The sequence below is a fragment of the Equus asinus genome, chromosome 1, assembly GCF_041296235.1.
Source record: "Equus asinus isolate D_3611 breed Donkey chromosome 1, EquAss-T2T_v2, whole genome shotgun sequence".
NCBI classification, from domain to species: Eukaryota; Metazoa; Chordata; class Mammalia; order Perissodactyla; family Equidae; genus Equus; species Equus asinus.
Window position 1 is genome coordinate 141,118,564 of NC_091790.1, and position 22,099 is coordinate 141,140,662.

The following is a 22,099-nucleotide window of genomic DNA, read 5'->3' on the forward strand; positions in this document are numbered from 1 at the left end:
TCTTTTTTTTCCCCATTTTTGATTGTGAAGAGAATGCTTATAATGTTTGCAATGTTTAACTGGTAAATACAGTATATACTGTTTATCTGGGAGTTATTCCTAATTTTTTAGGCTTTTTAAATATATAAATGGGCAATAAATGCCTTTTTTTAGATCTCTTGATCAAGTAATTTTTTGCCTTTAATCTATTAGTGTGGTTCATTAATAGCTTTCTTAATGCTTAAACAGGAATGCTTGTGTTCCTGAAGTAAATTCAAAGTGCATTTTATTTTTGATGCTTTAAAAATAAACTATTGGATTCATTGAGCTTACATTTGGCTTGAGATTTTTGCATATATTTTTATGAGTGAGATTTGTAATTTTCCTTTCCTGTGCTTTCTGTGGAAAGTTATGTTCAGGATTATATTAGACTCATTAAATGAAATGGGAAGTATTCCGTATTTTTAAACAATTAGAAAAAGTTTTATAAAATTTAATGGAATTCACTTGTAAAATTATCTGGGCCTGGTATTTCTTTAGTGGGTAGCTTTTTGTCTACGGAATGAATTTATTAATAATTATTGATTAGCTTATTGAGTCAATGTGGTAAGTTATAGTTTTGTGGGAGATTGCTCATAATTCAGAATTTATCACTGTAATGTCTTTTTCATAATATCTTCTTTCCTTTTTAATTTCTGGGATTTTTGTTATGTTCCATTTTCCCCCCAATATTATTTGCTTGTTCCTTTGCTATTTTTTTTGCTTAGTCTTTTCAAAGGTCAACTTTAGGATTTATTGTTCCTCTCTCTTACATTTTTATTTCTTATTTCATTATTTTTTGCTTCTACCTTAAGTTTCTTTTTTCTTTGGAATGTATTTTGTTAGTCTTATTCTAACTTCTGAGGTTGGTTGCTGACTTTTAGCTCATCAATTTTAGCTTTTGAGTATTATTTTCATTAAAATAGTCCATATTTCTCTCTAAATGCTAATTAGCAGCTTCCAATTTTTAATTTGTATTTTTCCATTAGTTTATAGTTTTACGTGTTTTTCAATTTCTGTACTTCTTTACTGAGTTATTTAAAAATATTTTAAGGTTTCCAAATATATGAGATGTTTTGTTTTGATTATCTTTTCAGTGAAGATTTTTAATTTAATGCACTGTGGTCAGAGAATGAGCTGTAATGGTAATCTTTAAATGTGCTGAGACTTGGTTCACAGCCTAGTACATGACATTTATAGAATATTTTGGGGAGAAGGAATAATTTTTAAGTTTTTTGAGGATAAATTCTATTTTGGTGGATTTTTATATTCCATTTACCTTCTTAGTACTTTGTTTTTTTTTTTTGAGGAAGATTGGCCCTGAGCTAACATCCATGCCCATCTTCCTCTACTTTATATGTGGGACACTTGCCACAGCACCGCCTGGTAAGTGGTGCTAGGCCCACCCCTCGGATCCCAACTGGCAAACCCTGGGCGGCTGAAGTGGATCCTGTGAACTTAACCTCTGTGCCACCAGGCAGGCCCAACCTTCTTAGTACTTTTAAGTGTAGATGGCTTGGAGAAAAATCTGCTATTACAAAAGCAGTTTTCAACAGCTCAAGATTTGTAAGCCCTTGGCTGTAGCCTGTTTCTTGTCTTCCATCTCAAGACTGGAATTATTATTAGTTTTTAAAACAAGGACTGTGTAATTCTGTATTGTTTTGTCTCAATTTCATAACGTTCTGTTGACATGTTTGTGACAGATCTCATATATAATTGTTTTTATAAGAAAACTATTGTTTTATTGTTATGAATTCTATTAATTTTGACCTGTTTGATTTTTATTTCTTTCATGCACGTGATTATTATTTTCTTGTATTTATTTAATTGGCTTTTAGATGACTCCATTGCTGGTTATTCACCATGTAGCTTAATACGGTTTCACCTAGAATTAGTGGTGAAAGCATGTTGTATATAATGTAGAGGACAAGCAGTAGTAGGTAAAAAGATATAAAATTGATCTAAAATCATTCATATTAAGACAATAAGAGAAGACTTGGTAATATTTGAGTTAAATTGGAAACATTAACATTTACTAGTTTTTAGTTAAAATATAGTTAATTAATAGTTAAAAATAGGTAAAAAAGGAGAACCATGTTTAGGTTAAATTTGGGAAATGCTTGGCTTCGAATGGTTAAAGATGTTGCACAAGAACTTTTTAGTCTTTAATATATTACATTGTCTTGAAAATATCTAACTTGGGTTTATAGTATTAGTATTTTCTAAGTTGGTTAAAACTCCCTTTTTCATGGAGGATCTTGCAAAACTGAATATTTCTACTACACCCACATTTACTAAAATACTGCTTAGAATAACTTTCAGAAAGTTATCATTAATTGTTAAAAATTTCAGAAAATCTTGGAGATACTAATTTTGAGAACTTTAATGAAAAAGTTTTACATCATTAAAAGTAATTAATTAATATGTATTAATTCATAAGAATGCCTGATATTTCCCACTGCTTTAAAGATTTCAGAGCACAATGACTTATCTGATTTTATTCTGGCTTTGAAACAGCCCTGCACTGTTGTGGGCTGGCTACTTGAGTCCTTCTGGAATCATTAAAGCCTCAAGTTAAACATGTCTGTTCTGTAAATGCTGCTAGAAATTCCATTCAGGACTTCTTAACTTTGATTGCGAAATTCTTTCCATCTTCATTGTTGATTCATTGAAGGAATACAGTAGATGAAGCTTTTTGTTGTTGTTGTTAAAGAACAGTAATCTAATGAAATTAGAAAGGAGAAATTTTTGCCTCTTTATGTTAGCATTTTCAGGTTTTCCTATGCTGCTTATAGCTTTGTGGATGGTCAGCATTAGCTATTTTAGTTTGACTGGTAGAGTTCTGATTGTCAGATTTCATTATTAATGAAAATACAATATTATCTGTATCAAGATTGAAAAATTGCATTTATTATATATCTTATTTGAAAAATGTTTTCTTTTACTAAAAATTTGTATTTTAAAATTTTGATTGACTTTTATTGTTTAATTGTATATACACCAATACAAAGAAATTTAAATTCAAAAAGAGGATGCTACAAATATATCTTGGAAAAAAGAAGAATTGAAAGTACAGGTTTCCCCCGCTATCCGAAAGTTCGCTTTATGCAATTTTGCTTTTATGAAATAACTGATTAGTACCTGTTTTTGCTAACTGTAAGAAATCCAAAGAGGATTTTCGCTTTTATGAAAAGAGGCGAAAAGCCAGCGTTTGTTTTGCAGTGAGCTGTTCTAGAGGCAGCGCATGGCCAGAGCAGTGCGAGAGGTGCCATCGAGCTCCTTTCCTGGAAGAACACTCAAGCGCCTCAGCATCAAGCCACCATAGCTTTGAACTGTGGTTCTGAGCATCTGTGTTTTATCTTGATTTATTTTGATAGGTTATATTTTGGGTCTGGGAACTCTCAAAAATTTTTCCGTATAAATTAATGCTTTAATTGCTTCTTCCCTTCATGACGTTTTGGCTTAGGAAAGTTTTCATAGGAACGATCTACTTTCAGATAGCGGGAGGAGCCTATACAGGATTGGTCCTTCACAAAGATTTGGAAAATCAAAATGTATTTTTCTTTAATTTCCTGCAAATTCCCTTGCTTCCTTTTCAGTGCCTCTTTTATCCGTTACTCTGTAAAAGAGGGTGTACCATTTTTTCTCAAAGAAAAGCATACAAAGGAAGACTTAACTGACCTCCACTTAAGTGAGTTTGCAGATTGACTGATATTCTCCAACTTTGCTGTAAAGCCCTGAATATTGGCAGCGTATAGGCCCTTCTCTGGTGAGCAGATAGGCTTCTACTCCTCCAGAGGAGTGGTGTCTTGTCCAAATGTCACACTCTCTCCTCCTAAACATGTGTGCTTGTTACTGTAATTGCACAATTAATTTAAAAAATGTGTGAGTATAAAGAAGGAGTAATTATTTCTACAAAACATAGTTAAATGCTTTGGAAATAATCTATACAGTTTAATTGCTAAAATAAAAAAAAGCTGTCAGTTTAGGTGTGGCTGAGATAACTTATGAAAGAATCTAGGAATCTGCATCAGACCGATTTGCAAATGCCTTTACGTTCCCATCAGCTTGGAAACAATTAGAGATTGTGTACAGTGAGTTATCTGTTGGGCATACTAAGAAAGGCTTGGAACCCAATCAGGCGGCTCTACTACAAATAAAGGCCTTGACCCCAAATCTTCCCTGTGTGTGAATGTTAAAGCAACAGAAGGGTTGAAAGTTGGGGAGATGTTAGATGTTGGGGTATTGGACACTAGTATGGAGAAATTGTCTTCTGATCAACCTTTTCAAAAATTTGCAAATGATTTGTCTTTTTAATGATAATGACAATTTTATTGCAGGTCAGTTATACTGTGTAGTTGAAACAGTTCTCCAAAATGATGACATACAAAAGCAAAGCAGGGACAGGCCCTGTGGCCAAGTGGTTAAGTTCACGTGCTCCACTTTGGCAGCCCCAGGTTCCCTGGTTTGGATCCTGGGCATGGACCTAGCAACGCTCATCAAGCCATGCTGTGGTATCATCCCACCTAGAAGTAGAAGGACTTGCAACGAGGATATACAACTATGTACTATGGCTTTGGGGGAAAAAAAAAAGAGGAAGATGGGCAATAGATGTTAGCTCAGGGACAATCTTCCTCACCAAAAACAAAACAAAACAAAACAAAAAAACCCCAACAAAACTCAAAGAGGAAACTTCAAAAAAACAAAAGAAAAGCAGAGCATGTGGCAATAGAGTAGAAAAATTCAGAGGGAATTACAGTTGCCCTAGGCAGGAGTGCAGCTAGAACTAACAGACTGCAGCTTTCTGTTATAAACGAATTCACAAGAATTTTAGGAAAATATATACCATACATTTTTTGGTTTTTTACCAAATGGAGTGTAAACTATTTATGGACTTTCCCTGCTATTATTGTGTACTTTGAGCATAGAAACGTTTGAAGATAAACTTATCTGCGACAACTGTGCTCCCTGTGCATTAGGTTTCTTCCCACCCCTGTCCTGAGGACTTTCACGAAAGGAACCTAAAAACCATAGTTTTGCCATTGAATGTAATGTCTTTCCTCTAACCTTCAAGTCAGAAGATTTGGAGTGTTTCAAGAGGAGATGTGAAAAAAAGTTTTGGGTTTTAATTTTGGAAAAAAGTGTAAGACAGAACTAGCAGTCATATAAAATTGATAACATCAAACATGTAAAAAATAGTAGTATAGTGATAGCATAGAGCAAAATTTCCTTTGAAGCATTTACTTAATTTTGGTGGAAAAAGGGCTTAAGAATATCCTGAATTACAAGGAGATACTGAAGAACATAGTTTGTTGTTGTTGTGTGTGTTTTTAATTATCTCAGACAAATTGAAGACTTTTGCCAATTAGTAAGAGACTAATATATGGTAAACTAATAGTCAGTTTTTTAGTTTTTAATGAAATTATGGATGATGCAGAAAGCATACAGGTTATGACAGAAAAGGATGGATCTAAATAGTGTGAAGAGGAGGAGGTAAGAGCATCCAGAGCCAAAAACTACTCATGTCCTAGTTACAGCTGCCCTAGAGATAGTTTTGTATTGTCTTGACTAACAGCCTGAGTCAGCATTCAGTAATACAATATGGGAAGGAACAATGCCAGGAGATACTGGTTATTTCTTCTAAATAACTTCAAATTATTCACCTTATTAAGTGGATATAATTTATTTGTTTTGAATTAAAATATGCATTTTTTAATACATGAATTAAAAATATCCATTTATTTAGTGATCCTGTTGAACTGGATTTTTATTAAATGAAGAAATGGTTCCAATCACATTGGATAAGATGGCCTCTACTGTGTTTAATGCATCTATTTTTCCACCCTAGGGCATCAGCAATAATGGGAGTGTTTGTAAAACAACTTGTATTTTGAACATATAAAATAAATGTTAAAGAAATAAATTTGCAATTGTATGAGTCAGGAACCATGGTCTAGATAGGAGAGTGAGTTTAAAATTTTGACCTCAAGATTTTATTTAAATCTTACCACTGCTATGTATACTGTAGTTTATAACTGGCCATATATAATTGTCAGATCAACATATTCTGTCATATGAAAGACTGTTCAGGAAAGTTCCCTATTAATTAAACTGGATGTTTAGTGGTTATTTTAGAATACTAAGCAGGGTAAATGAAAGTGCTGTAGATTCTATTTATCATAGTTGTGTAGCTTTTAGACTTTAGGGAAATCCAGTTTTTAGAATTTACACAGTATTTCATTATTTGAGCAGTGTGTTGAATAACCTCTTGTAGCAGAACGTTTATTAACTTCATGTTTTTGTATAATAAAGTATAAATTTTAGATCAGATAAAGTAAAACTGGCATCATTCATTTGGGAAGGAGAAAATATTGGAGAACTTGAGTGATTTTTCCAAATAATGTGTTAACTGTAACTTGAATATGTTATTTTTATCCCAAAGGTATTTTGAAATATATTGATGTGAATTTCTTCTAATACACTTTATTTTAATCATAGAACTATTTTAACTTTCTTATAATATCATACATGATACTCTGTGTGTGGTGAGGGCACAGGTAGTCTGTTGTTGTTTACCACCGTATTCCCAGCACTTGTGTGGAATCAATGAATTATTAAGAAACAAGAGAGTAGAAAGGCATAATCTAAATTTATAAATGTATACCTTTAAAATCATGTTTTTAAGTTATTTTGGAGAAAAGTTATTTTGAAGAAAAAACTAGACAGATCCAACAAATTGAAATAGAAGCCTAAAATATTAAAACTCTTGGGAAATACATGTTTTACTCCTCTTCCTTATTGTTTACATCCAAAAATGCCCTCTTGGAACCTCTTGTCTGATTAGGTTTTGTGGATCTGATGATGCTAGCATTTTATTTCTTTGTTTTAAAAGTTCTTCTGATTTCCCTCATCTCTTTATATAAACATCATTCTTGACACAAGGCATTTGTTCAATATGGACAATAACAGGCAGTAAAAAGATCTGCCCAAGATAGGCAGAAACCTCTTTTTGTCTTTCTTTCTGACTCTCAGAAGCAGTAATACATAAGCTTTATTTAACTTATAGATTAATTTTAAAAGAAACCCCTTTAAATTATGACTCACTAGGTCTAAGATGAAGCAGGGAAAATCTATGGTTTTTTTTTTACAGTCTCAAGGGTGATTTTGATTATCAGTCAAGTTTAGAAACCACTGATTAAGATTAATTTCCTTATAATTTACTGGTATATTTAATTCCAAGCAGGGAGAAAGTAGAAATTTTTTAAAATATAAAAATGTATCTTTGGAGAGGACATAACTTTTATTTTATTAAAAAATGTTTTATAAGAAGAGTTTATCCTGCTGTTTTGTGAACAAGATTTAAGATTTGGTGATGGCTTAGAGAGCTTTTTAAAAGCACCTTTGGGATGGATTCAGAAGATCCAAAAGATAAAGTGATGAAATATGATTAACAAGCTGTGGGGGAGGGTCACAAATGTGTGATTTCGAAGTCTCTTCTGTTTAAAACCAATTTTCAGAGTCTTGAATTTGATCCAGTGTGTAGTATGCTACAAATGGAAAGATTAAACTGGAGCAATATAATTAGGGTAAGCCATTGCATCTGCACTTGTATCGCAGCAACTGAATTTGAAGCCAGCTGCAAAATGGTGACTCATCTCTCTGGCAAGCCCACATGAGAGTGTAGTACAATAAGCCAGCTTCAGCCTCGTGAGCACATGTTTCTTCAACTTGCCTCTGAGCAGGTGATGGCGACGATGCAGTCTGATTATACTTGTGAATATATTCTAACCACAGTCACCAGTTGAGTCTCGCTAGGGATTTCACAAAAGGCTTCAAACCAAGTATATATTTTTTTCAGATAGTTTTGACTATAGAAGCCCATGGAAACTAGTATTTTTTTTTTCGCCTTAGTGACTATAATACTTTATAGTACCTTATAATCTTAAATTTGAGAGGTTTAATTAATTTGTACATGTGAAATAAAGATGAGAAAAATAATTTGGAAAGAAAAAAGTACTTGAACTTGGAGCTCTTATTTAGAATTGTTCATGACTACTTATACTGATCAATTAAAATAATTAAACTGTCCAGACTGTTTAATTCTGTACAAACAGGAGATGGTGAGTCGGTGGGCTGGGAAGTGTTTCAGTGGTACAGTAACCTTCCCATATTCAGAGATGTGCTTCCCTAGCTATATAACCTGTCCTGATGAGGTGAACATTAAAGGTGTTTAATAAATACTCAGTTTGACTTGGACTTGAGCCTTTGTTTTGCATCTTTAAAGGGAATAAGAGTTTCTTCTTCTGGTGTACCACAGAGGGACATGGTGAGGATGAATAAAGCCATCTGTTTGAGATGTATGTCATCTTCAGAAAAGAGTGCAACAGGACCTAAAATATAGTCATAAGTATGATTTCGAATGAGTAGTTCAGAAGTAGAATGCTTAGAAATTGCGTGTTAATCTTAAATTTAAATATAAAAAAATATGATATAGCTTGCAATAAAGGACATGAACTCCACAAGACCGTTAAAAATAGAACTTGAAGGGGCTGGCCCCGTGGCCGAGTGGTTACGTTCGCGAGCTCCGCTGCAGGCGGCCCAGTGTTTCGTGGGTTCGAGTCCTGGGCGCGGACATGGCACTGCTCGTCGGGCCACGCTGGGGCAGCGTCCCGCATGCCACAGCTAGGGGAGCCCACAGCGAGGAATGCACAGCTGTGTACCGGGGGGCTTTGGGGAGAAAAAGGAAAAAATAAAATCTTAAAAAAAAAAAAATAGAACTTGAAAACTGCACACCCCTGAGAAGAAAGGAGGAAAGAGGGTGTAAAAATTCCTCACCTGGTGGTACTCAAACTTGGTGTACATCAGAATCGCGTTGAATGCTTGTCAGAAGTGTGTGTGTCTGGGCCCCATCCTCATCCATTCTGAGTCTGTAGATGTGGTCTGGGTCCCAGGCACCTTTGGTTTCAATCGTCTCCCTCCCCATCCCTCCCATCCAATGTTTTTGATGCACACAGAAATTTGAGAAACACTGACCCAGACTACCTTAGTATTATAGTATAAACTGCTAAGTGTAAATATACTACTATATTATAGACTACTAAGCTTCCTATTTTGCAAACAAAAGAAAAATTTTCACTGTTATCAGGAGAAATAAACTTTTCTCTTGGTAATTATAAAAAGCCTTTTTGGAACAACATAGTGATCATCGCCTTCAATTGTGCTTTTGAAGAAGAAGCCAATATATTTTTTCATACATTTTAATTTAAACTTTAGTACGAATAAAGGGCATTTTACTGAAGAACCGAAAGCCTTCAGTGCAGTTAATTGAGTGCAGGTCTGCTGCCTTTTAGTAATCTGAATTTATATAAAAGGAGCATTTAGACTACCTGGAGGAATGAGGGGTTAGCATGTGTTGTGGGTTGACTTATGTCCCCAGAAAGATACGTTTAAAGACCTAACCTCTAGTACCTGTGAATGTAACCTTGTTGGGAAATAGTTTTTGCAGATGTAATCAAGCTAACATGAGGTCATACTCGTTAGAGCAAGCCTTCATTCAATGACTGGTGTCCTTGTAAGAAGAGGGAAATTTGGACACAGACACACAGAGGAAAAGGCCACGTGCTGATGGAGGCAGAGAGTGATGCAGCTACAAGCCAGAGAACACTATGGATTGCCTGCAACCCCCAGAAGCTAGGAAGAGGCAAGGAAGGGGCCGGCCCTAGGGACTTCGGAGAGTGCCTTGCCTTGTTGATACCTGATTTCAGACTTCTAGCCTCCAGAATTGTGAGAGAATAAATTTCTAATATTTTAGTCCACTAAGTTTGTGGTACTTTTTTATGGCAGCCCTAGGAAACTAATACAGCATGTAAATGTCTCTTATTTGGATTTTTGATGAAAACTTGGTAGAAGAAAAACATTAAAGTTTCTCTTCTCACATATTCTATTTGTGTATAGAGGTTCGTGTGCTTTGGACCTGCCATTGTGGGCAAGATGGAATTGTGTTTGCAGTGTCAAGGAGCTGGTCTAGTACTGTTACCAAATGAAAACCACTCTACCTCTGCATGAGTACGAGCTGTAGGGGTTCCTGCCATTAGAACCCAGTTTTCCCTTAAAAGGAGCTCCTATATTTGAATAAGTGCTAAATGGTTATGTTTTGTGTTCAGAGTTTTTTTTTGTTTTTTGAGGAAGATTAGCCCTGAGCTAACATCTGTCACCAATCCTCCTCTTTTTGCTGAGGAAAACTGGCCCTGAGCTAACATCTGTGCACATCTTCCTCCACTTTATATGTGTGACACTTGCCACAGCATGGCTTGACAAGCAGTACGTAGGTCTGCACCTGGGATGCTAACTGGTGAACCCGGGGCCACCTAAGTGGAACATATGAACTTAACTGCTGCACCACCGGGCGGGCCCCTGTGCTTAGAGTTTTATCCTGTAGAATATAGAAGAGACTTTGTCATCAGCAGAAACTAGTTCACCTCCCCTGATCTCCCACTGGAATGAAAACTCCTTTCCATCTCAAGGAAGATGTCTGCGGAGTCATTGAATAATTTGTGCTGCCTCCTTCTCCTCTCTCTGATCTTTTGTGACTGCCCATGAGGATTTTGGCTACCTGTCCTCTCAGTGATTTTATTGAGCTACCCATCCAACCTTATTCTTCTTCATTCACCTAGTTTCCACCCTTGGGACCTCCATTCTATTGTAAAATGTCATCATGAAGAGCACCAGCTTGCAGCTGGTCAAACTGATACATGTTCAGATATGTGTGCACATCTAGAGTTGCTTTTTTGAACAATAATTTGGCTTAACTGTACGTATCCCTATGGCTAGCTTTGCAAAGAGAGAGAGTACCACTATCTGGGACAATCCTGGCTCTTGTATTTCTCTGGTGGGGGACAATAGGCGAGTCATTTAATCTCTCTGAGTATCAATTTCCTCATAGAATTGGGATGAAAAAACATATCTTAGAGGTTGATGCATGCATTAAATGAGTAGCCATATCTGGCATATAGGAAGCACTTGAGAAATGTATCTCTGGCTGCTGTAAGAATAGTATCAAGATTCCATCCATTGCCTTTTCACTGTGTTCATTTGGGTATCTATTCATTTACACATTCATTCATTCATTCAACAGTATTTATAGTGGGCCTACCATATGCCAGTCAGTTTGTTAGGCATTGGAAATAATTGATGCATATGATAGCTACAGTCTGTGCCCTCATGGAACTGATAGTCTGGTTGGAGGAACAGACATTAATTATATGATCACCTAGATAAGTATAAAACTACAAACTGGTAAGTGCTATGAGAGCAGATCCCCAGGTGTGGACGTTTAAGGAAGTCTTTCCTAAGTAACATTTGAGCTGAGAGTGGAAACATGTTTAAGAGTTGACTGAATGGAGAGGGGAGGGAGGTGAGAGGATTCCAGACTGAGGGAACAGCAAGTCATAATGACCTTTTGATGGGAGGACATATAGCACTTTTGGTGAGTTGCAAAAAGGCCCTTAGACTGACGTACAGAGAGCCAGGAGGGAGTGTGGAACTTGATCAGGCTGGGGAGTTAGGCAGCTCCAGATCATGCTAGACTTTGTGGGCCCTGGTGATGTCTTTATCTTAAGAGCAGTGGAAGCTGTTGAACATTAAGCTGTGAGTGGAGGTGACATTAACAAATATGGGTTTGAAAAGATGCTCCTCCATTTTCTTCCTTTGAGAGAATTCAGCCCTTTCAGACGGATGCTGCTCATTCTTTCACACACTTGGGACTTGGCTGCTGTGATCAGGGTTGTCATTCTTCTGCAGCCATCCTGCCACTTCAGTCTATTTCTCTTCTACCTTATTAATAAGGATGCCATCTTCCAAGCTTCATACCACCTGCCATCCTCTACTCGCTCTACATTGTGCTCCAGACTTCATAGTGCCCTTTGACTTGGCTTTTCCCCTTTCCAGCTCTCATAGTCAGCCTGGCTAACTCCAACATGCATGCTGATGCCCCAGCTAACACCCTAACCTCAATTCCTTGTTCCCCAAAGACTTTCTTTGCCAATGACTTTTATGTTTTCCACTCTAGCAGTTCTCTGCTGTGGCCTTGCTCTTGGTTACATAGTCACTCAGAATGGTGCCTCCTCTGAAATCTTAAATCTTAAACCCAGAAATCCTTTTCTTTGATGTCAAGTTGTCCCTCTTTCATGCCATTATTCCTGCTTGTTCATCTAACTAATTGATAGCTGTTATTTGCTCAGTCTCCTGCCACTTCCTGACTGCTTCTTGTATCCAGTCTGGAGCCTGTGGACAGTCATTGCAGTGTTGTGAGATGAGGTCTCAATTATTTTGGTCCCTGCCAGTTTTCAACTCTGGACAAACCCAACCTTTCCCTTTATCTGCCCCTGCTTCCAGGCTGCTAAGCATTCCTGGAGAAAATCATAACTGTGCTTGTGGGCATTATAGTGAGTTGTTGCTTTCTAGTTATCTGAGCTGTCAACTCTCTTCTTCAGTCCTTTCTCAGCAGCTCTGTCTTAACAGAGTGGATATCAACCTTGACTGCACATTGGAATCACCTGGGGGTGTAAAAAAAACATACCAGAGCCTTAGTTTCACCCTAGAGATTCTGATGTAATTGGCCTGGAGTACACTTCGCAGGGACTTTTAGACACTCCGCAGTGATTCTACTGGACAGCACAGGTTGAGAACCACTGTGCTAATGTGCCCACAGAGGCTGACGGACGTGTTCACTTCTTGAGCTTTCTGCTAGCCCTAACTTTAAACAGATGATCTTGTCTCATCCAACTTCTCTTCCTTTTTCTACCTTTAGACCTACTTACTTTTAATTCCATCCATACCTGCCTAGTTCATTCCTTTTTTAGAGAACAAATATTGCCTACATCCTCATCCTCAAAGGTGCACTGGGTGTCAGTCTGTCTCCTCCCCCACTCCTGATCTGAGCCAGCTGGTCTGAATATTTAGGCTTAAAAAGTAGGTATGTATTGATAAGCATGCATTTTTCTCTTTAAAATGAAACTTTGGGGGGGGAAAATAATCCAACCTGAGTTTAAGCAATATCAAGTAGAATATTGAAAGATGATGATTTTCAAAGCAAATTATATTTGATGAAATATAGTGAGAAGTGATACCTGAAAGATGGTTGGGACCAGAGAGGGGCAGCAGTGGGAATAGGGGCTTTGCATAGTATACAAAGATTGTTGAACTTCAATTTTCAAATATTTTGAAATTTTTTTTCCTTCTAAGTGGAAGTAAAATGATCAAATATATGTTTTAAGGACAGAGTATGGTCAGTGGTATGGGGTTTTACAGCATGAGAACTGCTCTGTAGAGGAAACAAGTTTGAGACATGAAGGACATTAGGGAGCCATTTGCAATGGTCTAGGTAAGAAATGATCAAGTTCTAGACTAGTGTAGTAGCAGTGATGATGAAAGGAGAAAAAAGAGCTTCTAGAGATATTTTTAGAGGTGAAATCAAGAGGATTGGGTCATTTTACATTTTATGTCAAAGACTTGTAAGTATTTAATATGCTCATAGTAATTAATTAAATAATCCAAAAGACTCTTTGCTGAATTGGCTGTTTATTTATAAGCTACCTGTGTTAGTCCACTCAGGTGCTATAACAAAATTACCATAAACTGGGTGGCTTATAGTACTGCCCCCAATAAAAGAGACTTTTCAGAAAGAGGTGTTTGTTTTAAAGAATATAAATCTCTTCTCCGGAATGTAAAGTTAGTCCAAGTTTGAAATATGCTATTTGATTAGTGATTGAGAATGTTTTTTTTATGGTCTATTAAAATGTGTGAAAGAAGCCTTAAGTACAAAAATATCATAATCAGGAGAAGTGGAGTGGAAGGCTTTGGGCTGTGGGACACTAACTGGATTTGAAGCTTAGCTCCTACCCTCCCTGTTCTGTGACCTTGGGCAGGTTGTTAACATTGCTAAGCTTCATTTTCCTTATCTGTAAAATGGAGAAAGTAAGAAGATGTTCCTCGTAGGACTGTGAGGAATATCTGAGATAAATATTATAGCTATTATTATTTTGGGTTGTATCATCAATTTTAGATAAATATTCTTATAGCTTCTGCTTGGATTACTTGCTCTAACCATTGAGATTCACTAAAATACTCTTGTTATTTAGTAAGCAAATGCAATCAGTAATTCATGGCCCTTTTAAGGAAATATTCATTGGCCGAGCATTAGTGAACTAATCGGTTTGACTCTTGGTAAATATAGAAAAGTTGATTGTCCCATGAAGTTCTAGTTGAGTATTTTTTTCCTGAAAATTGCTTATTGTTCTTCACTGCTGTAATCAATAGAATCTGTGAAGAGAAAGAAGTAGGCAGAATAGTAAAGTGAAAATAGAATTTTTTTTTTTTCAGATCTTCTGTTTTCCAGACCATTTCCAACTCATCCATGAATTCATCTGGACAGTAGTTTACCTTTTTTTGATTACGTAGTTATTCTAGTTGTCTTTTGCTGTGTAACAAACTACCCTAAACTTCGTGGCCCAGAACAACAATTTGTTATTGTCTCTCCTAGTTCTGTGGATTGAGTGGGCTTAGCTGGCGGTTCTTGGTTGAGCCCTATCCTGTGGTTGTAATCAGGTGTTGGCTGGGGTGGTTGTCATTACAAAGCTCAACTGGGCTTGATGTCCAGAGTGGCTTGCTCACATGGACCACCAACTGATGTGGCTCAAGCTAAGGCTGTGAAAAAAGTACCTACATGTAGCCTCTCCATACTGCTTGGATTTCTCATAAAATGGTGACTGGGTTCTAGAAGTCAGTGTTCAGAGAGGAAGGAAGTAGAAGCTGCCAGGCCATTAAGAGCTACGCCCAGAACTGGTATAGCATCACTTCAACCATGTTGCATTGGTCAAGGTAGCCTCAGGGTGTTCCCAGATTCAAGGGTATAGAGAAGTAAATTCCAGCTCTTAATGAGGAAATGTTGCTAAGAGCATGTGTGATGCGAGATCTTGTGGTCAACTTTTGAAAAATAAAATTTGTCACAATCAGCGAGTACAGGAAAGGTAAAGAAGAAAGTAAATACAGAAGCTACCAGTAGTCTCACCATATTTAAACAAACTAATACACTTTTTATTTTGGAATAATTTTAGATGTACAGAAAAGTTGCAAAGATATTATAGAGCGTTTTTTATTTCCTTCATCTACATCTTCACAGCCATGGTAGATTGGTCAGAATTAAGAAATTAACATTAGTACAATACTATTAACTAAACCACTGACTTTATCTGGATTTTACCAGTTTTTTCGCTAACGTCCTTTTTCTATTCCTGGATCGAATCCAGGATACTACATTGCATCTAGCCATATTCTGTTTTAACACGTGAACCAATTTCTCTCTCATACTGATTTTTCTCCTTTGCCAACCCATTAGGAAAGGCTTTACTTACAAATATGCATCTTTATAAATAGTAAAATTTTAAAAATATGGTCTAAGTCAATTGGAGAATCAGTGATCTCTAAAATTTATGTAAGCCTTTTTGGATGCTGTAAAGTGTTTTCTAATGAGTTGCTATTAGTCTTCTAACATGGGAAAAATAATAAAGTTTCTAATAGAAATGTATAACATCATAGCCATTTTGGGTGTTTTTAAAAATTCCATATTAACTTTAAACCTTAATCTTTGTTGTATTTGTGACAGAAAAAAATTAAAAATGACAAATCAGTGTGAATAAGACTTTAACATTGCAGTTTAAATTTATAGACTTCAACATAACCACCATTTTTTGGTGATCCAACATTCAGTCTGATTTTCCACCTCATTGAAAACATTCTCCAGCTGCTGCCGAGTGATTTCATAAATTGCATTCATGATCCTGGCTTGAAGTTCCTTTAAAGAATGTGGTCTGGATGAATACACAGCAGTTTTAACACAGTCCCATAAAATATAGTTCAGTGGGATAGGTCAAGTTTAAAGTTGCACAAGGATTTCATAAACACCCTGAGTAGATGGGCACTAAAACTTTGAATGTGTTATATGGAAAAACCTTATAAAGGATGGCAGTGTTCCAAACGTAGATTAAGTTGGTCATCTATGAAACAATTTCTACTACTGATGGTTCTTAATAGTACCACCTGCTAGTTCTTTCATAGTAAATTGTGTGAAATAACACATTCTGTAAACTGATGAACTACTTATTTATTTAATAAATCCATCAATGAAAGAAACCTCTGTCATAAGGATTGGAGTTATTTATTAGACCCAAAAGTTCTTAAGCCAGAAACGTCAGGCATTTTTGTGGACAAAGAGTGTTGCAATCAGGCATTGTTTTTTAAAACAGCAGCAAGTAGCACACCATACCCGGTTGGTATGTTTCTCCTTTATCTGGCAGGAAACTCCAGAATCTCTGGGTAGTCAGCTGAATGCCAAGTTAAACTGAGAGACACGTCAGTGGTCTTGCTGCATAGTTCTGAAGATAGTATTAGGCCCTAAGTGTGCACTGAAGGCGGATATTTTGGATGCTTCACTGATGCATTTCCTTTGTTGACTTTATTCGTTGGTTTAGTGCAAATATCTTTCACCCAGCCATGACAGTTGTTTTCCTAGAAAACAAAGCAAACCAATGTAAACTTCATATTCCTAAATTAGAATTGTGGTCCATTTGTTAGAATAGACATTGCTCATGTTTTGAAATTAATATGACCACATGCAATGGATGGTACGCAGAAAACATAGTAATATGTGTTAATTAGGCCTGCACAGGCTGGTATGTTGTCAGACGTGGTACAGAATTAATCCCGGGGAAGTTTTTACTACTAGCTAGTCATGTCAATTGAAGTTAGATATTCTGCTAAAATACCTTATTTATTTTCAGCTCTGTTGCTGAACCTTTCTTTAAAGGTTTATAAAAACATTTGAGTTGTTTATACTTATGTATTTTATATACTTAACATATTCCATTTCTATTAGTGGCTTATAACTGTCTTGAATACAGATACTGCATGCCTAGACAGATTTCCCACTTATTGATAAAATTGTAGATTCCTATCGTATATAATGTGAATATTTCTCTTTAGAGAAGAAAATGTGATTGTAATTTCTGATTCTTTTAGATAATTCTGAACTTTTAATTTCCTTGCATTTTCAGAGGATTGTAATTGTCTTTTTCATCTTTTTTGTTATAGTTAAGAATTAGCAGTGTGTGCTTTAATTCTGAAGTATAGGGTTATTCTTCCCCATGTTTTACGAAAACTTGTGATCCATGATATTATTATCAAAGTTATTATTAAGTTATTGTAAACTCTAGGCTTAAATTAGAGCATTCCTTTTGAGACATTGTCCCTAGTTCTGTTATCCTGGGGAGACGCTTGTTAGCTCATGGTGTCTCAGAGCTGAGTCTGCTGTAGTGTGATGTGGGGAATGTTAGGTTAAATTAAACCGTTGTATGTACCCTAGTGTGGATGCGAATCTTCTCTCAGTTCTCAGAAATGCTCTGGTTCCTGTACCCTGGGATTATAGCTGCCTTGTATTTATTATTGTTGAGATTTTTTATTTTAACTAAGGCCTTTAGATTTGAACCCGTGAGAAGTTCATGAATGTAAGAAGCTTATGCTTTTGAAATTATCTTCTCTCTTTAATTAAGCTATATTTTGGTGCTTTTACTTTCCAGATATAAATCTCTCTCCTTATTTGGCTTTCACCTAAGTAAATTTGAGGGATTTATTATTCTCCATTATATGGAAAAGTATATACTTTTGAATTTTCGTCATAAATACTCAAGATCATGAGGAATACGGTTAAAATGAACCCCTTCAACACACCATGTTGAAACCAAATGGCCAGCCTAACAGGCTTTTATGATCTCTTTCATTCTGCATTCTCCCCCTTAAACTGAAATAGTTACCTATCATATTTCCATCAATTTGTGTTACCACCTTATAATATATCTTTTGGTTTTTGAAGCACAATGATATGCCAGCTATATTTTTTTCATTAGGAAAGCAATGTTTTTAATCCCAAATGCGTTAGCTAAAAATGTTTTGTAGCCTCCCCCGATGCTCAGGAGTATCTGAGACCTCAGACTCTGACACCAAAAAGCATTTTAATTCAGTTTGAATTGTGTTATATGGTAAATTTAAGACTATAAAATGTTTTACTTATACTCTGAAAAGTGTGCTTAATGAATATATTGTGAATAGGGTGGTGTTATTTTAGTAGTTTCTATCATGAAACACTTGGGTTTCATAAAACCAATGGTGTAAAAAAATTTCCAGGAACACATCAAATAAATTACTGTTTAACAGACAATGATTTGTCCATGAAGAGTGATTATGCCTTAAATGAATATTGTTGCAAGGTCAAAGAGAAAAGTTGACATTGGGTAATCAATAGCATAACACTCTTGAGGACACAGATATTATAGCTAGAAATGACCCATCATGCTATCAGATTGGAAGGAAAGATAAAATAATTTAAAGATAGTTTTTTAAGGTACTCTGTGTGTGTGTGTGTGTGTGTGTGTGTGTGTGTGTGTGTATGTGTATGCATGGTGACAACTTATGCAGACTTTTCATCCAAGTCCATTTTTAGTTTGTCACACACATTTCGTGGAGAACCACTCGGGAAGATCCCGCATCTTCATCTCCAGATAGGCATCTCTCCAGAATTAATTCCTTTTAAAGGCAGTTTTGATTATGTTGATCCTAAAGTTTTGCTCTTAGTCTCCGCAAAGGTTGCCTCACTCAATTTGGGAGGATTTAGGAACACCCATAAATTATCTCCCATAGAATTTTTGCCGTAGTGGTTGTGTTCCTGAAAGTTCATGCCATCATTAGGAATGGATCTCTCATTTGCTGTCCATGATTGGAGAATTGCTTTCTCTGGTAAAATCTTTGTATCTCCTGCTAAAGGGGAAGCATTGGTATTTATTACAAAAAGCTTTGCCATTTGGTGAGAGAGAGGGTTGTCTTTTGAATGTTGCAGTGAGGGGCCAGCCCAGTGGTGCAGCGGTCGAGTTCTTGCACTCCACTTCGGCGGCCTGGGGTTTGCTGCTTTGGATCCTGGGTGTGGACCTATGCACCGCTTGTCAAGCCATGCTGTGGCAGGCGTCCCACATAGAAAATAGAGGAAGATGGGCACAGATGTTAGCTCAGGGCCTATTTCCTCAGCAAAAAGAGGAGGATTGGCAGCGGATGTTAGCTCAGGGCTAATCTTCCTAAAAAAAGAATGTTGCAGTGAGATGCATCACATGGGTTTTGTGCTGTCCTTCCCAGTGACTTCAGTGCTTTCCCTTGGGCTTTCCTGATTGCAGTTGGGATTTTCAGTGTTCTTAGTAGTTCAGGCTGCACTTCAGACACAGATATAAATTAGTCATTTCTCTCCTCAGTTCCCATTTTGCAGGTTGCATATTATGACTTGAGAAGCTTGGGTTTTGCAGATGTCTGCTAGTGCATTCCTCTTCCTGAGACTTATCCCTTTGGATTTTTGTAGCCCAATTTTGAAATCGCTACATTCCTTCCTCCTGAGTTCCAGCTCTTGTGCTAAACCATGGATCCTGAGGTCACAGCTCCATTTTTCCACCTCCCAGTTTGATGAAGGTGGAATTTAAATGCCTCTTCACCTGTTGAGTTTCTCCCTCTGTCCTTAGATGAAGTTGTGTGTATTTTGATTGCATCTGTTCACTCCATACTTTCAGATTTAGTTGTCTTTATTCATTTTGTTCCAATGTGCTCTTCAAAATACCTTATGGATGCAGGCCTTCTGATGTGCATGATAGCCCTAGTTACTTGTTTTCATTTCACAGAACACGTTTTTCTTCATCTAATCAAGTTCATAGAAATGCTTCTTCAAAAAATCTTATTCTTTGCTTTAAGAAAGAGCTCTCCCTCTTTGAATCCTAAAATTATTTCTTAATGTCTTCATGTAGAGTGACAGGGTGAAATAGGAAGTGACAGACTCGTTTCTCAGGGTGTTGAGATGGGAGTCACTGTGCCTCTGAGCTTTTCCATAATTCAGAAGGCAGATGTCATCCTCTCCCAGTGCATTTCGGATGGCTGGAGCCTGGCTTCCAGTGGCTGCCTGAAGAGCTTGTCACTTTCCGTCCCCCCGTGGTAGGAAACAACCCCAAAACCACTGGGGTGGCAGGAGGTCACCTCTGCTTTCCCCACAGACCCTGCTGCTGCTTCTGCCGTGATAGCCGGGAGTTCCTTTCCTCGGCTTGGGCCTCTCTCCTGGCCACCAGGTTCTCTAAAGCTACATTTTGAGAATCCTGCTGTCTTTCGGAGAAAAAAAGAGTTAAGCTTACAAACAATATATACTTTTAAAATGTTAATGTAGGGGAAAACCCCATTGTCTAGTGAACCAGGTGTCTGGATCTGAATCTGGATCTGAATAGCGCTGCTGTTTGCCAGCTGGGACTTCGGTGAGTTAATTAACCTCTCTGGGCTTCAGTTTCCTCAGCCGGGAAAGGAGGATGATGACATGGTCTCAGTAGGGCTGCAGGGATGTTTAGGTCTGATAACTTATGTAAAATACACAGCCCAGCGTTGGGCACAGAATGGAGGCTCACTCAACAGCACTTTCTCCTTCTCTCCAGCAGAAAGCTGAGGTTTCTGCCCAAGCCCACCACCAGTTCTTAAATTTGGCTTTTGTTTTGTGCATTATTTCATCTTCAGAGCAAATGATGTTTAGTCATGTTGGGGGATCAAAAGCCTGGAGAAAACGAACTGCCACCACAGGATAAGTAAAAAACAAAATCAGTGGGAAATACTCAGTATTATTTGATTTATTTCACCTATGACAGATTTACTTACTTTTTTGATGGCACACCAATGGTTTTACTATTTGTATACATTAAGATTTTTAAAGTTTTAATTACACTTCTATTTTCATCTCTCGGAAAATAATTGTTTTTGCTCTGTTTACCTATAAGTTTTTGTTAAATTGGTCCCCTTGAAGCTTAGGATATTGTCTTTTTTTCCCAAAGATTGGCACCTGAGCTAACATCTGTTGCCAATCTTCTTTTTTTCTTCTTCTTCTCCCCAAACCACCCCCCTCCCCCGGCCCCCCCCCAGTACACAGTTGTATATTCTAGTTGTGAGTGCCTCTGGTTGTGCTATGTGGGACGCTGCCTCAGCATGGCCTGAAGAGCGGTGCCATGTCCACACCCAGGATCCGAACTGGTGAAACCCTGGGCCGCCGAAATGGAGTACTGAACTTAACCACTCGGCCCCGGGCTGGCCCCCATATTGTCTTTTTATACATAGTAACTTAAGAAAGTGTGTGGGATGTGGGCAGGTAGTATAATTTTGTAGTAGGCAAATTTTGTGATAACATGTAAAAACACCATAATATAAGGTTGGTACATTTGCTTCTTTTTAACTAATACTAAGTATTGGCTTTTTCTTGCCCGAAGAACTGTTGGCTTTTTCTTGAAATGAGGTCTGTTTCCTTCGCTTTGCCTTTCATCTGTTTTGCATGTTCTCAATAAGCATATATAGATTTGACTTACAGAACTCATCTTGGGGTTCAATCTAGGTTTTCCTTACTGCATGGTACTTCATGTGGTAGGGAGCTAGCCTGAGTAATCCTCTTGGCTAATTGGACCAGATCATTTCCTGCAGGTTGTCTGTGGTGAATTGCAGTGGGAGATCCCACTGAGAGACAGTATATCCTAGTGGCCAGGGGCTTGGCCTCTGGAGCTCGTTAGACCAGAGTTCAGAGCTCATTCACATAACATTAATTAGCTGTTGGTCTTTGGGCAAGTCACTTACTATCTTTATGCCTCAATTTCCCCATCTGTAAAATAGAATAATAATGCCAAATTTACCAGATAATTGTCAGGATTAAATGAGATAATTAAATAAGTCAAAGGCTTAGCCCAGCACTTGCATGGTCTTCAATAAACTAAGTATATACTAATTATATCTAAGTATAATAAACTAAGTCTTCAATAAACATGAGCCAATATTATGTAATGGAAAATCCAGTGTTAATAAAACTTTGTCTTATTAGTCACCTTAAAACAAAGCAGTAACATAACCCAGTTTTTCATGTTATCAATTCAGAAAATGGATTCTAAAGCGAAGCTAATAGAAAAATATCATTTTGATACATATAGTA

At 37.0% G+C, this 22,099-nt stretch overlaps 1 protein-coding gene and 1 pseudogene across 1 annotated transcript in view; one reads left to right on the forward strand and one right to left on the reverse strand.

Moving 5' to 3' along the window:
- UMAD1 (UBAP1-MVB12-associated (UMA) domain containing 1) overlaps positions 1 to 22,099 on the forward strand; it is a 210,870-nt gene that overhangs the window by 59,269 nt on the left and 129,502 nt on the right. The window lies entirely within an intron of this gene.
- LOC106839581 (5-azacytidine-induced protein 2-like) overlaps positions 19,228 to 22,099 on the reverse strand; it is a 31,447-nt pseudogene continuing 28,575 nt past the window's right edge.